The 17,528-nt window shown below is 33.4% G+C and overlaps 1 protein-coding gene across 2 annotated transcripts in view; it reads right to left on the bottom strand.

Annotated features, from left to right (window-relative positions):
• Nucleotides 1-17,528, bottom strand: part of LOC145292919 (transmembrane protein 117-like) — a 418,600-nt gene that overhangs the window by 74,747 nt on the left and 326,325 nt on the right. Inside the window, exon 1 of one of the 2 annotated variants that reach the window (XM_080139083.1) lies at nucleotides 2,868-3,282. The exons of the other annotated variant lie outside the window; for it this stretch is intronic. The gene's annotated coding sequence lies outside the window, so the exon portion shown is untranslated. Of the gene's footprint in view, nucleotides 1-2,867; nucleotides 3,283-17,528 lie in introns of those variants that run through there. 2 annotated transcript variants of the gene reach the window in all.

Here is a 17,528-nt window from a genome sequence, read left to right as displayed (position 1 = left end):
AGTTCGTCACCCTCATGTTGGGAAACTTTAAAATTGGCATGTAGGGTAGGGGTGTGTGCACTCTAAAACCTTGCTGCTGACACTGGTTATCTAAAAAAAAAAAAAAAAAACACTACGAAAGGTTCGTGACAAAACTAAAAAAGAAAAGTAAACAAGTCCAGGAACTATACTAGCAGGGAGACCCAACGTTGTCCGGGATTGAATGTTCCACTCTTCCATACTTTTATTGTCATCGAAATTGGTAAAATCGACCCACCTATTTTTTATTTATTTATTTTTTTAATCAAATTGATTGATTGCCTGCTCTAGTTAGAGACTTCTATCCCGCAGTGTATCGGGAGGAAGATTCACATGCCTCTCTCGTAGTGACTTAGTCAACAACACATTGTAGTCTAGATTACACTGTAGAGAATCTACTGTTGATTTTATAAAATTATCTGTAAACAATTGCTTCACTTAAAGATTAAAATGCAAAAGTCAAGTATCATGGTTCACTTGTGCTCTAAAGAGCAACATTCAGTTCGAACACACCCATGTCTTATCCAAAAATCAACTGTTGATTTTATAAAATTATTTTTACATAAACCGTTTAATTTAAGTTAAACCTACAAAAGTCAAGTATAATGGTTCAACTGTGCTCATTTCAAACGCTCCCCTATCTTATAGAAGAATCTATTGTTGATTTTATAGGCTGGACCTTTTTACTTGTGCGGTAATAAAACTTTCCAAATGCACTTGGGATGTTAGATTGTATAAAAGTGTTAATTTCGGTCAAAATCGAATTTCCTTCCTTAATTGATTTTTTTTTTATTATCGATTTTCGATACTTATCAGGAGCATTTTGATACAAAAACCTAGTGTAAGAACACTCGCCGATACATCAAGTACCTGCGTGTGAAATAATAAAAAAAATCGGCCCAGATATTTCTGAATCCGTAGGGAACGAACTAAGACACAGAGACAAAGTTCCTTTTGTGTAATACTAGAAGTATATATATATATATATATATATATATATATATATATATATATATATATATATATATACTATGTTATAAAAATATATTTATGGTAATTAAGTAACAGACACTTCCGGGTTTCATCCCTGTAGGGAATCAAGCTAAAATGCTAGCTATTTTAGCCTGACGATTCCTTATGGGGACGAAACGTGCAAGTCTCTGTGGATCTTAATTGCTATAAATATATTTTCTTAACTTACTACCTAATTCTAAACACGTATTGAACACTGTTGAAGTATAAACCGAAAATCGATACATTATATATATATATATATATATATATATATATATATATATATATTGGATTTTTTACCCTTCACCTGACCAAATGGCACTATACCTAGTTTGGAGATAAATAATAGTAAAATATATATATATATATAAAATAAAATAATACTCCCTCTGCTTCACTTTTTTTGTTTTCAAGTAAGATCTTTGACTTACTTGTTGTTTCATCAAATACTTTTGCATGCAAAATCCGATCCCGAATTTTGCTAATTCCTACCCTCTGATGAGAAGGAAAGTATTTCTTCGAAACTCCGCGGATTAAGGACTATCCACTTATCTAGTGTTTCCTTTTCAGATTAAATATGTTTTTAGCTCATTTCAAAGTGTTTTTTAACATGTTTTATTAACTGTTTGCTCGTATATATATATATATATATATATATATATATTTATTTATTCTATTCTTTGAACATTTGATGAACTAACAAATGTAAATTTTATTTATCCATCATTTTAATCAGTCTTTTTGGTATGCATATGCCCCGTTTAGGGGTGTAAAAATAGTATATATATATATATATATATATATATATATATATATATATACAGGGTGAGTCACGGGAAACGGGCGTTTTTTAGAAGGCTCCTTGCTCTCCTTCAGTAAAGGATAGGGAGTGAGAAAGGTAGTCTTTAAACCTGCTTAAGATGCCGTTTAGTTTATTTGTTTAAACATCCGTTTCCCGTGACTCGCCACACACGCGCGTGTGTGTGTGTGTGTGTTTGTATATATGTGTGTGTGTGTGATGGACTCTCCCGTCGATTTCGACGTATGAGCTTCCGCCACAACTATATGGGTGAACATTTGGAAAGGCTAGGCGCTGTATGTACCGCGCCGAATCGTAGAAATTTCCAGGTTGGTATTTTGGAGGCGCATTAATTTACTGGGAGAGATGCATCCTCAGTCTTCGTTAAGATATCTCTATCTCCAATCTTTGGTCCCCCTCGCCAATCTTTCACGATAAACACCCGCCTAGCTGAAACCACTGTCAAAAATTTTCCCCACTCCTTATCTGTGCCAAAATCAAAACGTAGATTCAATGAACAAAGTTTCTTTCTTAGAAGTGCACGCCTGTGGAACTCTGTTCCGGTTGCCTGTTTCCCACCTGACTGCAACCTGGATATCTTCAAGTCCAATGTGAACAAATTCCTGATGAACCGCCTCCTTAAGTAAGACACTTTATCAAATATCCAACACTAATGTACTGTACACACAATAACCCTTATCCTCGAGTGGCTTCCGGGCCTTGATAAGTGGTGACTACCTTGTAAAAAAAGAAAGATATGCATCTTGGAGATTTAATGTATATATATATATATATATATATATATATATATATATATATATATATATATATATATACATGGAAATTTAATAAGATAGAGGAAGCGACCTATATTTATTAATCAAAGTGCATAATATATATAAAAAAAACAGGACTGACAAATAAAATACAGAAGAAAAGAATTACTTATAAAGAAGAGTACATTAAACAGAATTGAATCGATTGTTTTAATGAAAAGTTTGCAAAGTTTTGATAAGAAATCCACACAAATACTTACTATGTTGTCGATGTGAAAAGTTAGCTAAATAACGCCAATAAGTTTATAAATATGTTTTCTCGTCTTCATTCTCGCGTTTAGGCGTCTCCTTAGAACAGGTAAAATACGGAATATGAAATCAGGTTAGGATTTAAAGTAAATATGCGAATGACAAGCCTATCCTGTTTGCATACGACTTTATATATGCACTAGTGGAATGTTTATAATGACTGCAGGTGGGCAGGTGCGAGATAGATAGAGAGATACAGAGATAGAAAGAGAGAGGAGGAGAAGCAAGAGAGAGTGGGAGAAGAAACAGAAAGAGAGGGAGAAGAAACAGAAAGAGAGGGAGAAGAAACAGAAAGAGAGGGAGAGAGGCATACGAGGAACGAAAAGAAATGAACAAAGTAGAAAATGCATTCAGTTTATAGGTAACCAACCTAAAACTTATAAGAAATAATGCAGAAGTAAGAGAAAAAAGGCACAGACAGATAGATAGATAGATAGAGAGAGAGAGAGAGAGAGAGAGAGAGAGAGAGAGAGAGAGAGAGAGGGGGGGGCAGAAAGAAGAGCGTACAAGAAAGGAAAAGAAAAAAATGAGTAAGTTGGAGAATTCATTTAGTTTATAGTTAACCTAAAACTTATAAGAAATAGTGCAGAAGAGAGACAGGGGTGAGACAGGTAAAGAGGGGGGTGACAGTACTACACCGAAACAAGATCTATAAATAAATAAGAAAAAGATCTGAACACATAAGAACGGACATGAACGTATAATTAAGAATAGGAATTGTTCAAGGAGTGAACTGCAAAAACAAACACAGATGACGAATTGTGTGTGTGTGTGTGTGTGTGTGTGTGTGTGCGTGCGTGCGCGCATGTATATAGACCAAACAATACAATCAAATCAACTTATATTGTGTAGTTTTATACTTCGTCTGTATTATCAAAAGACTTCATCGAAAGTAAAAAATATGTACTTTTTTTTTTACTAAGTTGCAACAAAAAGGAAGAATGAGAGAAAAAGAAGAGAAAAAAAAGAAAGGAAAAAAGCAAAGGCAAATCTCACATGTTATATAAGTTTAAATGTAATGTATGCAAATATCTTGCTGCACAACTCTCCACTTAGGATGCCTCTACAAATCTGGCCCCTCATTCACAGTAGCTCCTTACGCCTCAAAGACAATCTATCCTTGTTTGGAGCGAATATAAGTAAAAAAATAAAGAATAAAAAAATGGTATATAGTGATAACAGTATTGAGAATAATGAAAATAGAAACCAAATTTGATTGTTCGACACTATCATGGTTCTTTTGTCATTTGAACTCTTCAAAGATTCTTCAAAAGTTTTGAAGAATGACAATGCAAATGTTTTTAATTTGATTATTTCGCTTTCTTTCTTTTTTTTTTTTTTCATTCTTTTTGGAATTTTAGTACTTTGAAATCATTTCCTTTTAATGAAAAGAAGAAAATGATTTTTTTTTTTATTATTTTGAATGTAAAAATGAAAATTGAAAACGAATGAAACAGGAAAAAAGTTTATTAAATAAAAATAATAAAATATAGTGTGGGCTTTGTCATGCTTGGCAATGTGAAAGTTATAAGTATTATTTAAAATAGTTTACATTTGCCATTTCAAGCTTGAAAAAAATTTCGTATGCTAGCACGCCAGTCGGCATTGCCTGGTCATAAAATACACTTAAATATGATATTTTAATTTATGCAGATTTCATATTTATTATTATAGAGCCCATTCTCTAGTGATCATTATATTGCACCCACTATATAGTAGTGATTTCAAAAGTTTTTAAAATATATGATTTGGGTGCTATCAGCTAGAATCAAAATCAAAACATATAGCTCTTCAGCCTTATTCGTTATGTCCTGAATCACGTCCATACACATGTAAAAACTTTTAAAATAACATTGTTTAAGCCATACACGTATATTTCATGCATAGAAGAGCACTTTAAGTCGACTTACGCCTGCCAAGTTACAATTATTTTTAATTTTCACCAATTATCAGTTATTTTTACAGGCTAAAAACTAAATCCAATTACTTCGCAGGTCCAAATCCTCTATATATCAAGTTTCAAGTTTGTAGACCAAAAATTGACAGAGGAATTTGGTAGAGGCCGTTCCTTAATTAGATAGGCTAGCAAGGTCATATATATATTTCCCCAAAACCTCTGGCTTTGATGGAAGAGAGACTAAAACTTGCCACTATGGTTTCAAATGATTTGAAATAACAGCAAGGGGAGACTTGATTGCAAATATTTCTCATATGTTATATCTCCCCCCCCCATTTTAGAATTAGGCTGCAATTATGAACATCTCTAGTATTAAATAATCCTTATACACTGAAATTTTTTATGCATGAAAACCAAAGGAGGGGGGGAGATATAATATATGAGAAATATTTGGAATCAAGTCTCTCCTTGCTGTTATTTCAGATCATTTGAAACTATAGCAAGTTTTAGTCTTCCCTCCATCAAGGCCAGAGGTTTTGAGGAAATATCAGATATTTTGTAATTCATATGCAAAACTAAAAAACAAATGACTATGATTGAAACATTTTATGGCTGTAAAAAAGTGCCAAAAATAGCCTCTGGATGATCCATTTAATGTGCGACCTTAAGGGCAAATGTTACATAGCTCACTACACAATTGTTAAATTCTGATCAATAGTCGCTGAGATTTGCAACTTATAAAATTGCTAACAAAGGTGGTATATATGTGAATATATATATATATATATATATATATATATATATATATACAGTAGCGTCCAAAAGTTAAGGAACGATCGATTTTTTTAATGGCTTCTAACTTTATCTATGAAAAAGAAAAAAAAAATTTTGGTGAATTTTCCAATGTTTAATAATGGTAGTTAAAGAAAAAAAAAATTTTTTTGATTTTAATACATATTAGTTTTTTTTACATATAAATAAATTTAATTAAACTACAGGCGTCCAAAAGTTTAGGAACACAGAAAATTAATAAAAACGTTAACAATTTTATTAACAACAACAAAATGTCAACTCCGAATATTCAAAAAAGGCTATCTGTACAAGAAAAACAGCTTATTTGTGACCATTATGATGAAAAAAAAGTCCATAGGGGAGATTGCTAAAATATTGAAAAGGTCTAAAAGCGTTGTTTTTCAGATTATTGAAAATAGAAAAAAAGGTTTACCATTGACTGAAAAGAAAAAATCGGGCCGACCCCGAATAACAACTAAAAGGGAGGATAAAAAAATATTTCTCATATGTTATATCTCCCCTCTTTTGGAAATAGGGTACGATTATGAATATCTCCAGTATCAAATAATCCTAATACACTGTGAAATTTACTGTATGTATGAAAACTGAATGGGAAGATATAATATATGAGAAATATTTGGATTCAAGTCTCCCCTTGGTGTTGTTTCAGATCATTTGAAACCATAGCAGCAAGTTTTAGTCTCTCCTCCATCAAGGCCAGAGGTTTTGGGGAAATATCATACATTTTGTAATTCATATGCAAAACTAGGAAAACAAAAGACTATGATAGTATGATTGAGACATTTTATGGGTGTAAAACGTGCCAACAATAGGCTATGGATGATCCCCTTAATGTGCGACCTTAAGAGCAAATGACACATAGCCCACTACACAATTCAGGTCATTACCTTTCCAACGAACCTTTATTTGTTAAATTCTGATCAATAGTCACTGAGATTTGGAACTTATAAAATTACCAAAAAAGGTGAATTACATTTTCACCCCAAACAAGGCACATTGCCACTTTGGTGTAGGGGGCTACTATCAGGGGCAACAACTACTGGGGCACTATGTTGGGATTTGGGCAGCAAGGTGTCGGTTCACGTTACACTTGAACTTCTGCATGCCAGTACAGTTGGGGAAGCAGGGACCTGGAATGGAATTCTAGAGTCTAGCGGTTCTGGGGAAGAAACTACTGGAGTAGAAAGATCTTTTACATCTAGGGATCTCTACTGCATGGGGGTGGGATTTAGCTGCCTGTCGGGTTTGTTGAGGGTGTCTACGTCGTGGGGGCACAAGTGACTGCAGTTTGTCAGAGCATTCACCATTAAAATACTTGTAGAACAGGCAGAGGGATGCAACGTTTCATCGATGGGACAGAGGCTGAAGCTTAGATGCCAGTTCAGGGCCTATCAGATTGGCAACTCTCTTTTGAACCTTGTCTAGGAGCAAGAGACTAGCAGCAGATGCACCAGCCCAAATGTGACAGCAATACTCGATACATGGGCGAATGGTGGCCTTATAAAGGTACAGGATACTTTTAACCAGTTTAGTCTTGGCAGCATTGAATGTGACCATCCATTTTTGTCCCCATTCCACTACAGATTGGAGGTCATCCTCTAAGTGTTTTTGCCATTTCTTTAGTTATGTGTTCATTTGTTTTCCTGTCATGCCTGTTATAGAGTGTGGTGTCATCAGCATATATACCCATTTCAGAGGCAGTTTTGTCAGGGAGGTCATTAATAAATATTAGGAACAATAGAGGTCCAAGGATAGACCCCTGAGGCACTCCCACATTTATATCATATTGTTTAGATGTACGACCGTCGAGGACAACCTGGATTTTTCTTTTATCTAAGAAGGATTTAATTATGTTAAGTATTCTACCAGTGATACCGGAGACCCTCATGCCATACCCTGTCAAAAGCCTTAGATATATCTATTGTGTACTTAGGCAGCATTTTTTCATTCAGACAATATTGTTGAATAGCACAGAGTGTTTTTGCTTAATACGCTTTTTTTGTAAGTTTTCAATTTTTTGAATTGCCGTTCTATTTCTCGGCCGAATCTGTGCAAGAAAGTCCCATAGTCGTCTTCGTCTATTTGTTTTTTTTCTTTTGGTTGTTTTTTTTTTACAAGTACTTTCGACTAAGTTTCATCAGTCGTCTTCAGGCAGTTTTTGATTATTGTTCGTTTAAAATCTGGATGCTTTTATATGATTAAATTAAAATTATATTAAAATTTCTTGAACTAGTGAAACGTTTCGTGTGTAAAAAAATATATTTATTTAATGTGTTAAGAATATGGTTAAAATAAATGTACAATAGTATTAAAGATGTGATTTATAAGATGGTATAGAATTTACAGATTTTTTAATGATAATTTATAACTTTACATTACACCTTATATATAAATATATATATATGTAACTATGTGTATACACACACACACACACACATACGCACACACACACACACACATATATATATATATATATATATATATATATATATATATATATATATATATATATATATATATATACACACGCATATATATAGTAATTTATAAAATATATATGGCGATTAAGCTACACTGAATATTCCGCGTTTCATCCACTAGGATGCGGAATATTCAGTGTAGCTTAATCGCCATATATATTTTATAAATTACTAACTAGCTCTACCTATGTATTGAGCACTTTTGAAGTAAATACTTAAAGTTTACGCATAAATTTATACTTTTGTATATTAACTTTATGTGAGTAAATTAAGTAGTTATATATATATATATATATATATATATATATATATATTGGATGGTTACATATGAATTGATTTTTTTCAATAAAAGTTTTAAGTGTTTTCTTTAGGGCGACAAATTTATCTTTCTACCTTGTATTTACAATTTTCGAAGTTTTCAAATTTACGAAGCTAGTAATTCGTTACTTTTATTTTGATAATTATCACCACCGAGGAGAAAACCTAGTTTCTGCAACTCTATGGAATAAGGAAAAAAACATTCTACTCTAATGGTTGCTTTCTTAAAACTGATAGACTTTGGAATTCCTCTCTTGCTTCTCTGACTCTAGACACATACAGAAATTCAAGTGTAGTGTGAACAAACATCTCGTTGCTCAATTCCCTAAATATTATATCTGTAAATTTGGTCCAAAATAGTAGCCCCTTATGTCCAAGTGGCACTATGTTTTGTTTAAGTTGAAAGTTTTTTTTTATATTCTTTGTTTGAGCATTTGATGATTAAATAATGTAAATTCTAGCTTTTTTTTCATTATTTCAATCCGTCTTTTGTATATATATATATATATATATATATATATATATATATATATATATATATATATGTTGTTGCAATAGTTTTGCCCTATAATGGGGTATGTTTCCACACAGTCGGAAGATTCTATTTATAAACGATGCTGCTAGGAACTAACAAATCCAATTAATTCACGTTCTGCTACCAACCAATTGGAAACCAGAATTGCTCCATAAATATTAAACCTTTCTGTGGCAACTTCGCATAGGTTTTCTTCGTGTCAACACCGGAAGAATCTTTTGCTCTGTGGATTCCAACTCAAGAACTGTCTACTGAGAACCAGTCATCTCCAGGGTTTGTGTAAAACAACTAACCATCGGGAACTGTTCTGAAACTAAACATGGCTTACACTTTTAGAGGTTATGGGCCCAGCGTGTGTCTTTATTTCGATGGATCCGAATCAAAATTTGAAATTTTTAGGATATCTATGAATTGAAATTTTGAAATTTTCAAGTGAAATTTTTAGGATATCTATGAATTCAAAAACTACACAAAGTACTCCAGGCAAAACCTGAAAACAGAAAACGACTCCAACTTCATTGAAAAGAACGCAACTGTCTTTGCAGAATTAATACAGTGCTTAGATGATCGAAGTTTATCACTGGTAATGATAGAAGCCCTGAATGATGGCTGCAAAGCATTGAACATATTGAGAGAGCATTATCGAAAGGAAAACCCAAAATTATTTCTTTATATACTGAACTGACCTCTCTAAAATCAATGGAAGCTGAAACCATTGCAGATTATATTATAAGAGTTGAAACGACTGCAAATTCTTTAAAAATGTCTGGTAAAGTTATTAGCGACAGTCTGTTAATTTCCATGGTCCTCAAGGGATTACCGAGTGATTTCAAGCTATTTACCACCATGATAACACAGTCAATTCAAGGTGGCACTCAGAAGTTACAAGGAAACTGAAAAAATGATGACAGAAAAAAACGAATCTACAAATATCATGAAATTTAAAAATGCACACATAAAAACACCAAAATTAAATTATACCCATGCCGGGAATAAAAACTGCAACTTACCAAAAACAATTTTTCTCCTATGAAAAGTACAAAAATTATTTTCTATAATTGCGGCCGACCTAATCACAAGAGTTTCCAATGTAGATACAGGACTCAAAATGGCGACTCCATTAAAAATGTGGAGAGCTCCGTTAGCGAACATACATTCGTATTTTTATGTACATTTAACAAACAATAATAATTTTCTTGTCGATTGTGGTGCAACAGCACATGTGATTACAAAGGAATCTGATTTTATCAATTTTGATCCCAACTTTAAGCCTCAAAATCATTTTGTAGAACTTAGTGACTGTAATCAAGTAAATGATATCGTTTTGAAAAGAGGTGATGCTAAAATCTCGCTAAGGAACAATAAAGGTGAACTGTGTTTCTGTATTCTAGAAAACGCTCTTCTAATCCCAAAATTTAAACAAAATATATTTTCTGTACAAGCTGCCATTAAACAAGGTGCAACTATAAACTTTAGCCCCAATAAATCAAAACTGGTGTACCCGAATGGAACTGTATTCGACATTAAAGAAAATGGAAGACTATATTATTTGAATAGTGTAGTCCCATCGAAAACCGCCCGCCATGATTTACAGACATGGCATAAAATTCTTGGGCACTGCAATATTCCTGATATCAAAAAGTTGCCGACTGTAGTTGATGGAATGAAAATAAAAACATTAAAAAACTTTAACTGCGACATTTGTTCGCAGGGAAAAATGACAAACTATCAAAACAAGATACCAGACAAGAAGGCCAAGAAAATCCTATCACTGGTGCATTGTGACTTGAACAGTCCCATGGAACCGATGGCCAGAGAACATTATAGATATGTGTTGAATTTCGTAGATGACCATTCAGGTTTAATAATGGTTTACTTTTTAAACAACAAAACTGATACCCTGCTAGCAACCAAAAAATATTTAGCCGACATGGCTCCCTACGGTGAAGTAAAGTGTATTTGCTCTGACAACAGTACGGAATTCACTAATAAAGACTTTGAACTTTTACTAATTAACCATCGTATCAAGCATGGAAAATTGGCCCCTAGATCGCCACACCAAAACGGGAGCATGGTGGACACTTTTTTAAATGGCAAGATATCTACTCATTGAATCAAAACTCCCCAAAAACCTCTGAACGTACGCACTTATGGCGACTGCCCATATGCGCAACAGGTGCTTTAACAAAACACTATCTAAAACCCCATATGAAGTTTTCTGCAGTAGAAAAACAAATTTAAGCCAAATGCATGTATTTAATTCAACTTGCTTCACATATATAGATAAAAAGAGTAAATTAAATATTAAAACCGATAGAGGTATATTTCTTGAGTATGATAAAAACAGTCCAGCTAATTTAGTATTTTTCCAGAGAAAAATAAAATAAAAAGAATCTGATATGTAAAATTCACAGACACGTTTAATTTTAAAGATAAAACCCCGTCATATGAAGAGGATGAAATTATATTTCCTCAAATTATTAAAACAAATGAAGACAATGAAGATGACGGGGACAAGAGTATCCATGATGATGATGATATCGTCGAAAGATACCCCAAAAGAAATAGAAAATGGCCCAATTTTTTTGTGGCCGACAATATGAAGGATTATCAAATTGACTATTGCTATTCCATGGAAAATATGCCAAAAAGCTTTAATGAAGTAATTAATTCAGAACATTGTGATGAATGGAAAATAGCCATGAAAAAAGAAATAGATGCTTTCACCGAAAATAATACCTATACGGTAGTACCTCTCCCAAAAGATAAACATGTTATTTTTACAAGATGGGTCTTTACAAAAAAAGACTACAGCATCAGGCGTTGAACAGTACAAAGCTAGATTTGTTGCTAAAGGATACTCTCAGATTTACGGTATAGAATATTTTTCTATGTTTTCACCGACCACAAACCTAACGATAATCAGAATTTTATTGCAAATCGCCTCGCAATATGACCTAAACATCCATCAAATGGGCGTAAAAAAATGCTTATTTGAATGCCCCAATAGACTGTGAAATTTATATTACCCCCTCCAGAGAGATTTATAATGAAAAATAAAAATAGCATGTGGCGACTTAACATGTCATTATATGATCTAAAGCAGAGTGCTCAGTGTTGGAATACAGTATTGCATGATTATATGATTAAACAACAATTTAAACAATGCCCAGCAGACCCCTGTTTATATATTCAACACAAAGACAATAAACTATTGATTTTGGTTTTATGGGTCGATGATATTTTAATCACATCAAATTGTGACATAATGTTCATTGATGTTAAGAACAAATTAAGTAAAAGATTCAAAATGACCGATCTTGGCAAAATATCCTGGTTTTTAGGGATAGAATTCACTCAAAAGAAAGGACTTATTACAATGAATCAATTGAGATACATTGACAAAGTGCTATTAAAATTTGGAATGGGAGAGTGCAAGAAATGCTCTACACCGGTCGAAAATGATATTAATAAAAATATACACACAGAATCTGAAATAATAGAGGATAAATTATACCGAGAAATCATAGGAAGTCTTATATATTTAATGACTGTGACGAGACCTGATATATGCTATACAGTAACAAAAATGTCACAAAAATTATCAAGACCGACAATGAAGGATTTAAACAGAGCTAAACAAGTCCTTCTTATTTAAAAGGAACTAAAGAACAGAAGTTAGTATTTAGAAAATCAAAAAATCCCCTAAAATTAGAAGCATTTTCAGATTCAGATTGGAGAAACGACAAAGATCGAAAAAGTATGGATATTGTTTCAGACTATCAGAAAATGGGCCTTTATTTCATGAAAATCTAAAAAGCAACAGATTGTGAAGCAGAATTTATCGCGATCACACACACGACCCAGGAAGCACTCTACCTTAAAAATATCCTAAAGACTATTTTAGAGCCAAAATTAACTAAAAACCCTGTAGTAATTAATTGTGATAATCAAACTAGTATAATCTTAGCACAGAACAAAATAATCCACCAAAGATCTAATTGGTTTGGTTGTTTTTGTTTTATGGCATATCAACTCTTTTCAGGTTATTTAATGCCGAATCCAGTGATTTTGATGAACAATTTTTTAATAGAATATATTTGCTATTTTCAAGTCGGTTTCTATTTAACCCATAGTTGAGACCCTAACAGGTACTACCACTCCGGGTCAGAGTGGACCTAGGAGAAGTGACAATTAAAAGGTGGCTTCACACTCCCCAAAGCCCACAAGCTGGGGCCTCACCATCGGATATAGTTTAAGGTCATATCCAGGACCCCAAAGATCTAAGCATATAGATATAAAATACCATTTCATAAAAAACGAGGTGAAAAAGGAATCAATTATCTTGAATTACATATCATCAGAACAAAATATCGCTGATGTATTCATGAAAACCGAAACAAGAATAAAGTTAAAACGTTTTGCTTCAAAACTTGTCGGGGGATTCGACTTTGAATAATTTTTCACGGGCCTGTATGTATATAAATTTCTATATATAGAAAAGAAAAATGTCCTCGGCAAGACGCTAAACTGCATCCATTTTGTTTGTAATAACATTTTAACCTAATAATGCGTAACTAATACCTTTTACTGAAATTTAAAAAAAAACGTTTAAAAAAAGTCACTTTTGAAAACCTTTTCTTTATAAATTTTTTTTTGACAAATACTTTTTGTATGCTTATTTTTAGGCGCACATAAATTACAATTGACTTTTACTTTTTATGCACATTAGTTTTATTTTTTTCTTATTTATCAAAAATGTCCTACCCTTTTCTTGCATTGTTTTAATTAACAAAAAAAAAAAAAAAAACTCTCTTTTTAACGGGTACATATTGCACATATATTTATTTATATGTATATTTATATATATGTATGCGTTTTTGAACAAAAGTGCATAATCAAATTTAAGAAATGATTTCTTTTTCACACGCCCATCTCTTTTTAAAGTAAAAGTCCAAATCGATTTTTTTATTTATTTCTCTTTTCTGTATACATATATATATGTATGTTTGACATTTGAACAAAATTAAAAATGGCTTCTTTTTACATGCTAAAACTTTAAGATCCAAATGATTTCTGGTTTTGTTATGTATAATTAAATATAAAAATACATATTTATTTTTGAGTAGAACAAACCTAAGGGACTTCCCCATTATAAAAAATAGGGAGGGGGTGCAATATTTTTGCCCTATAATGGGGTATGATCCCGCACAGTCGGTAGATTTTATTTGTAAACGATGCTGCTAGGAACTGACGAATCGAATTAATTCACGTTCTGCTACCAACCAATCAGAAACCAGAATTGCTTCATAAATATTAAACCTTTCTGTGGCAACTTTGCATATGTTTTCTTCATGTCAACACGGGAAGAATATTTTGCTCTGTAGATTCCAACTAAAGAACTGTCTACTGCGAACCAGTCACCTCCAGGACTTGTGTTGAACAACTAACTATCAGAAACTGTTCTGTCTACTGAGAACCAGTCACCTCCAGGACTTGTGTAAAACAACTAACCATCGGAAACTGTTCTGTCTACTGCAAACCAGTCACCTCCAGGATTTGTGTTGAACAACTAACCATCAGAAACTGTTCTGTCTACTGAGAACCAGTCATCTCCAGGACTTGTGTAGAACAACTAACCATCGGAAATTGTTCTGTCTACTGCGAACCAGTCACCTCCAGGACTTGTGTTGAACAACTAACCATCAGAAACTGTTCTGTCTACTGAGAACCAGTCATCTCCAGGACTTGTGTAGAACAACTAACCATCGGAAACTGTTTGTCTACTGCAAACCAGTCACCTCCAAGACTTGTATAGAACAACTAACCATCAGAAACTGTTCTGTCTACTGAGAACAGTCATCTACAGGACTTGTGTAGAACAACTAACCATCGGAAACTGTTCTGTCTACTGCAAACCAATCACCTCCAAGACTTGTATAAAACAACTAACCATCAGAAACTGTTCTGTCTACTGAGAACCAGTCACCTCCAGGACTTGTGTAGAACAACTAACCATCGGAAACTGTTCTGTCTACTGCAAACCAGTCACCTCCAAGACTTGTATAGAACAACTAACCATCAGAAACTGTTCTGTCTACTGAGAACAGTCATCTATAGGACTTGTGTAGAACAACTAACCATCGGAAACTGTTCTGTCTACTGCAAACCAGTCACCTCCAAGACTTGTATAAAACAACTAACCATCAGAAACTGTTCTGTCTACTGCGAACCAGTCACCTCCAGGACTTGTGTAGAACAACTAACCATCGGAAACTGTTCTGTCTACTGCAAACCAGTCACCTCCAGGACTTGTGTAGAACAACTAACCATCGGAAATTGTTCTGCAACTAAACATGGCTTACACTTCTAGATTTGTTTCACATTAAATTTCGGGATGTTGATGCAGTCTACAAAACAGGGAGCAGGGAGGAAATTCCAAAGGTAAGCAAATCAAAGAAAGAAACTATTAGAGTAAAATGATTTCTAAAGACCTCTACAGTGAAGAGTTGGTCAGACGCATTTACATAGAGGAAGTACAAGTGCAGAAGGACAGCCTTTAAAGTACTTATAAAACAATCACAGGGATGCAAGACTGCAATGATGGGACAGGGGCTAGAGCTTGGTAAACAGTATGGGGTCTATTAGATTAGAGACTCTTTTGTGAACTCAGTTTAAGAGGGAGAAATTAGTGTTTGGTGCACCAGACTAGATGCAACAACAATACTCCATGCATGAGTTGATGGTGGCTTTGTAACGATAAATGATACTGGCAGGTGTCAGTAGTTTTTTGGCTTGGTAGAGGGAACTTATCTTATTTGCAGTATCTTCTATATATTTATTATAATTCATATTCCATGTGAATGTTAGGATGAGTAAATTGAATGTTGGACTTTCATAAAGAGTACCATTAGTCACCCCAACCACTGTCTTATAGTTGTTAGTCCTATGCATACTATTTAGATATATATTAGTTAAAATAACCAAAATTAAATGTCATCTATGGAATTATTAATAAATTCCACATAATAGGTCCTGCACTGTCTGCCAAGCTTCAACTTGTGTCACATCACTACAGTGTTGAATTCTTGTCCATATTTTACAAGTACTTGCACAGAATGTGTTTCAATGAACTTCCTGAATTTGTACTCTTTCAATGAAGACAGACGAAAGCCAAGAAAAACATAAAAGGACGTGATAAAGATAAATTTGAGAGAAACATGTATCCTCAAGTGACTTTTGGGCCTTGATAAGAGGTGACTTCCTTGTAAAAAAAGAAAAAAAAAAAGAGAGAGAGGAGGAATATATAAAAATCAATTTTTAAAAGCTGTACAACACATGCCAGCATGTAAAATAGATGTTAAAGACAGGTTTAGATCAGATGACCTCAGAGGAAAATTAAATCTGGACAGTATAGGAGACTTTGTTGGTTTGGTCATATAAAAAAGAATGAGAGTTCTTGAGTTAGTAGTTGAACAGCTGAGGTAGTAGAGTTAGTTCACAAGGAAGACTAAGGACAATATAGGAGGACTAGACACTTTGTGTCCGTTAAAAACAGGTAAAAATGATAGCCCGTTGACTTAGAATAAGTGCTTTGGGGCAAATTGATGGCTGAATATGGTTAAATGTCTGCTCATTTTTTTCATTAAATACTAATCCTTATCAATCCTATTAATCCCTAATTGTGCATTAAATGGATACCATAATACTTTGTTCGTTGCACCTTATCATAACAAAGGCCCATACAAAATTTCAACTAGATCGGCCCAGTAGTTTTCAAGAAAAAGTAGGATGGACAGGTAGCCAAAGGGAAATATAGAAGCGATAAAGATGGACTTGAGAGAAAGAGTGATTAATAAATGCCAGCATATAAAACAGACGTTAAAACAATGATGGTGCCGATGCTAACTAATTCCATTACTTTGCAAACAAAACAACCAAATTAGGTTAATTTGGAAATCATTTTTTGAAAGCTGTCTAACACATGCCAGCATGTAAAGTAGGCATTAAAGATGGACTTAGATCAGATGACTTCAGAGGAAAATTAAATTTGGACAGTATAGGAGACTTAGTTGGTTTGGTCGCATTGAAAGAATAAATGAGAGTTCTTGGGTTAGTAGCTGCAGAACAGTTAAGAGAGTAGTGTTAGTTCACAACAGAGGACCAAGGGCAAAAGTTATAGATTATTGACTTAAAATGCATGCTTTTTGCCAAATTGATAGTTGAATTCATGCTCATTTTACATTAAATACTGATCCTTATTAATTTCTTGCATTGAATGGATGCCATAATACTTAGTTCACTGCACCTTAACATAACAAAGGTACATACAAAATTTCAGGTAGATCAACCTAATACTTTCTGAAAGTGGAATGGACAAACAAAGAGAAACATAATAAAGAGATAAGGATGGACTTGAGAGAAAAAGAGATAAATAAATGCAAGCATGTAAAAACAATGATGATGATTAGTCCCATTACTTTGCAGACACACTCCAAACAACCAAACACCAATTTCATATTCGGAAGAATTCTTACAGAAAACTGGTTTTATTTTCAAAAAATAATTT

Source organism: Euprymna scolopes, chromosome 14 (assembly GCF_053919585.1).
Source record: "Euprymna scolopes isolate OS-2025 chromosome 14, ASM5391958v1, whole genome shotgun sequence".
NCBI lineage: Eukaryota > Metazoa > Mollusca > Cephalopoda > Sepiida > Sepiolidae > Euprymna > Euprymna scolopes.
Note: the sequence above shows the minus strand (reverse complement) of the source record. Positions and strands in the feature narration are given on the sequence as shown.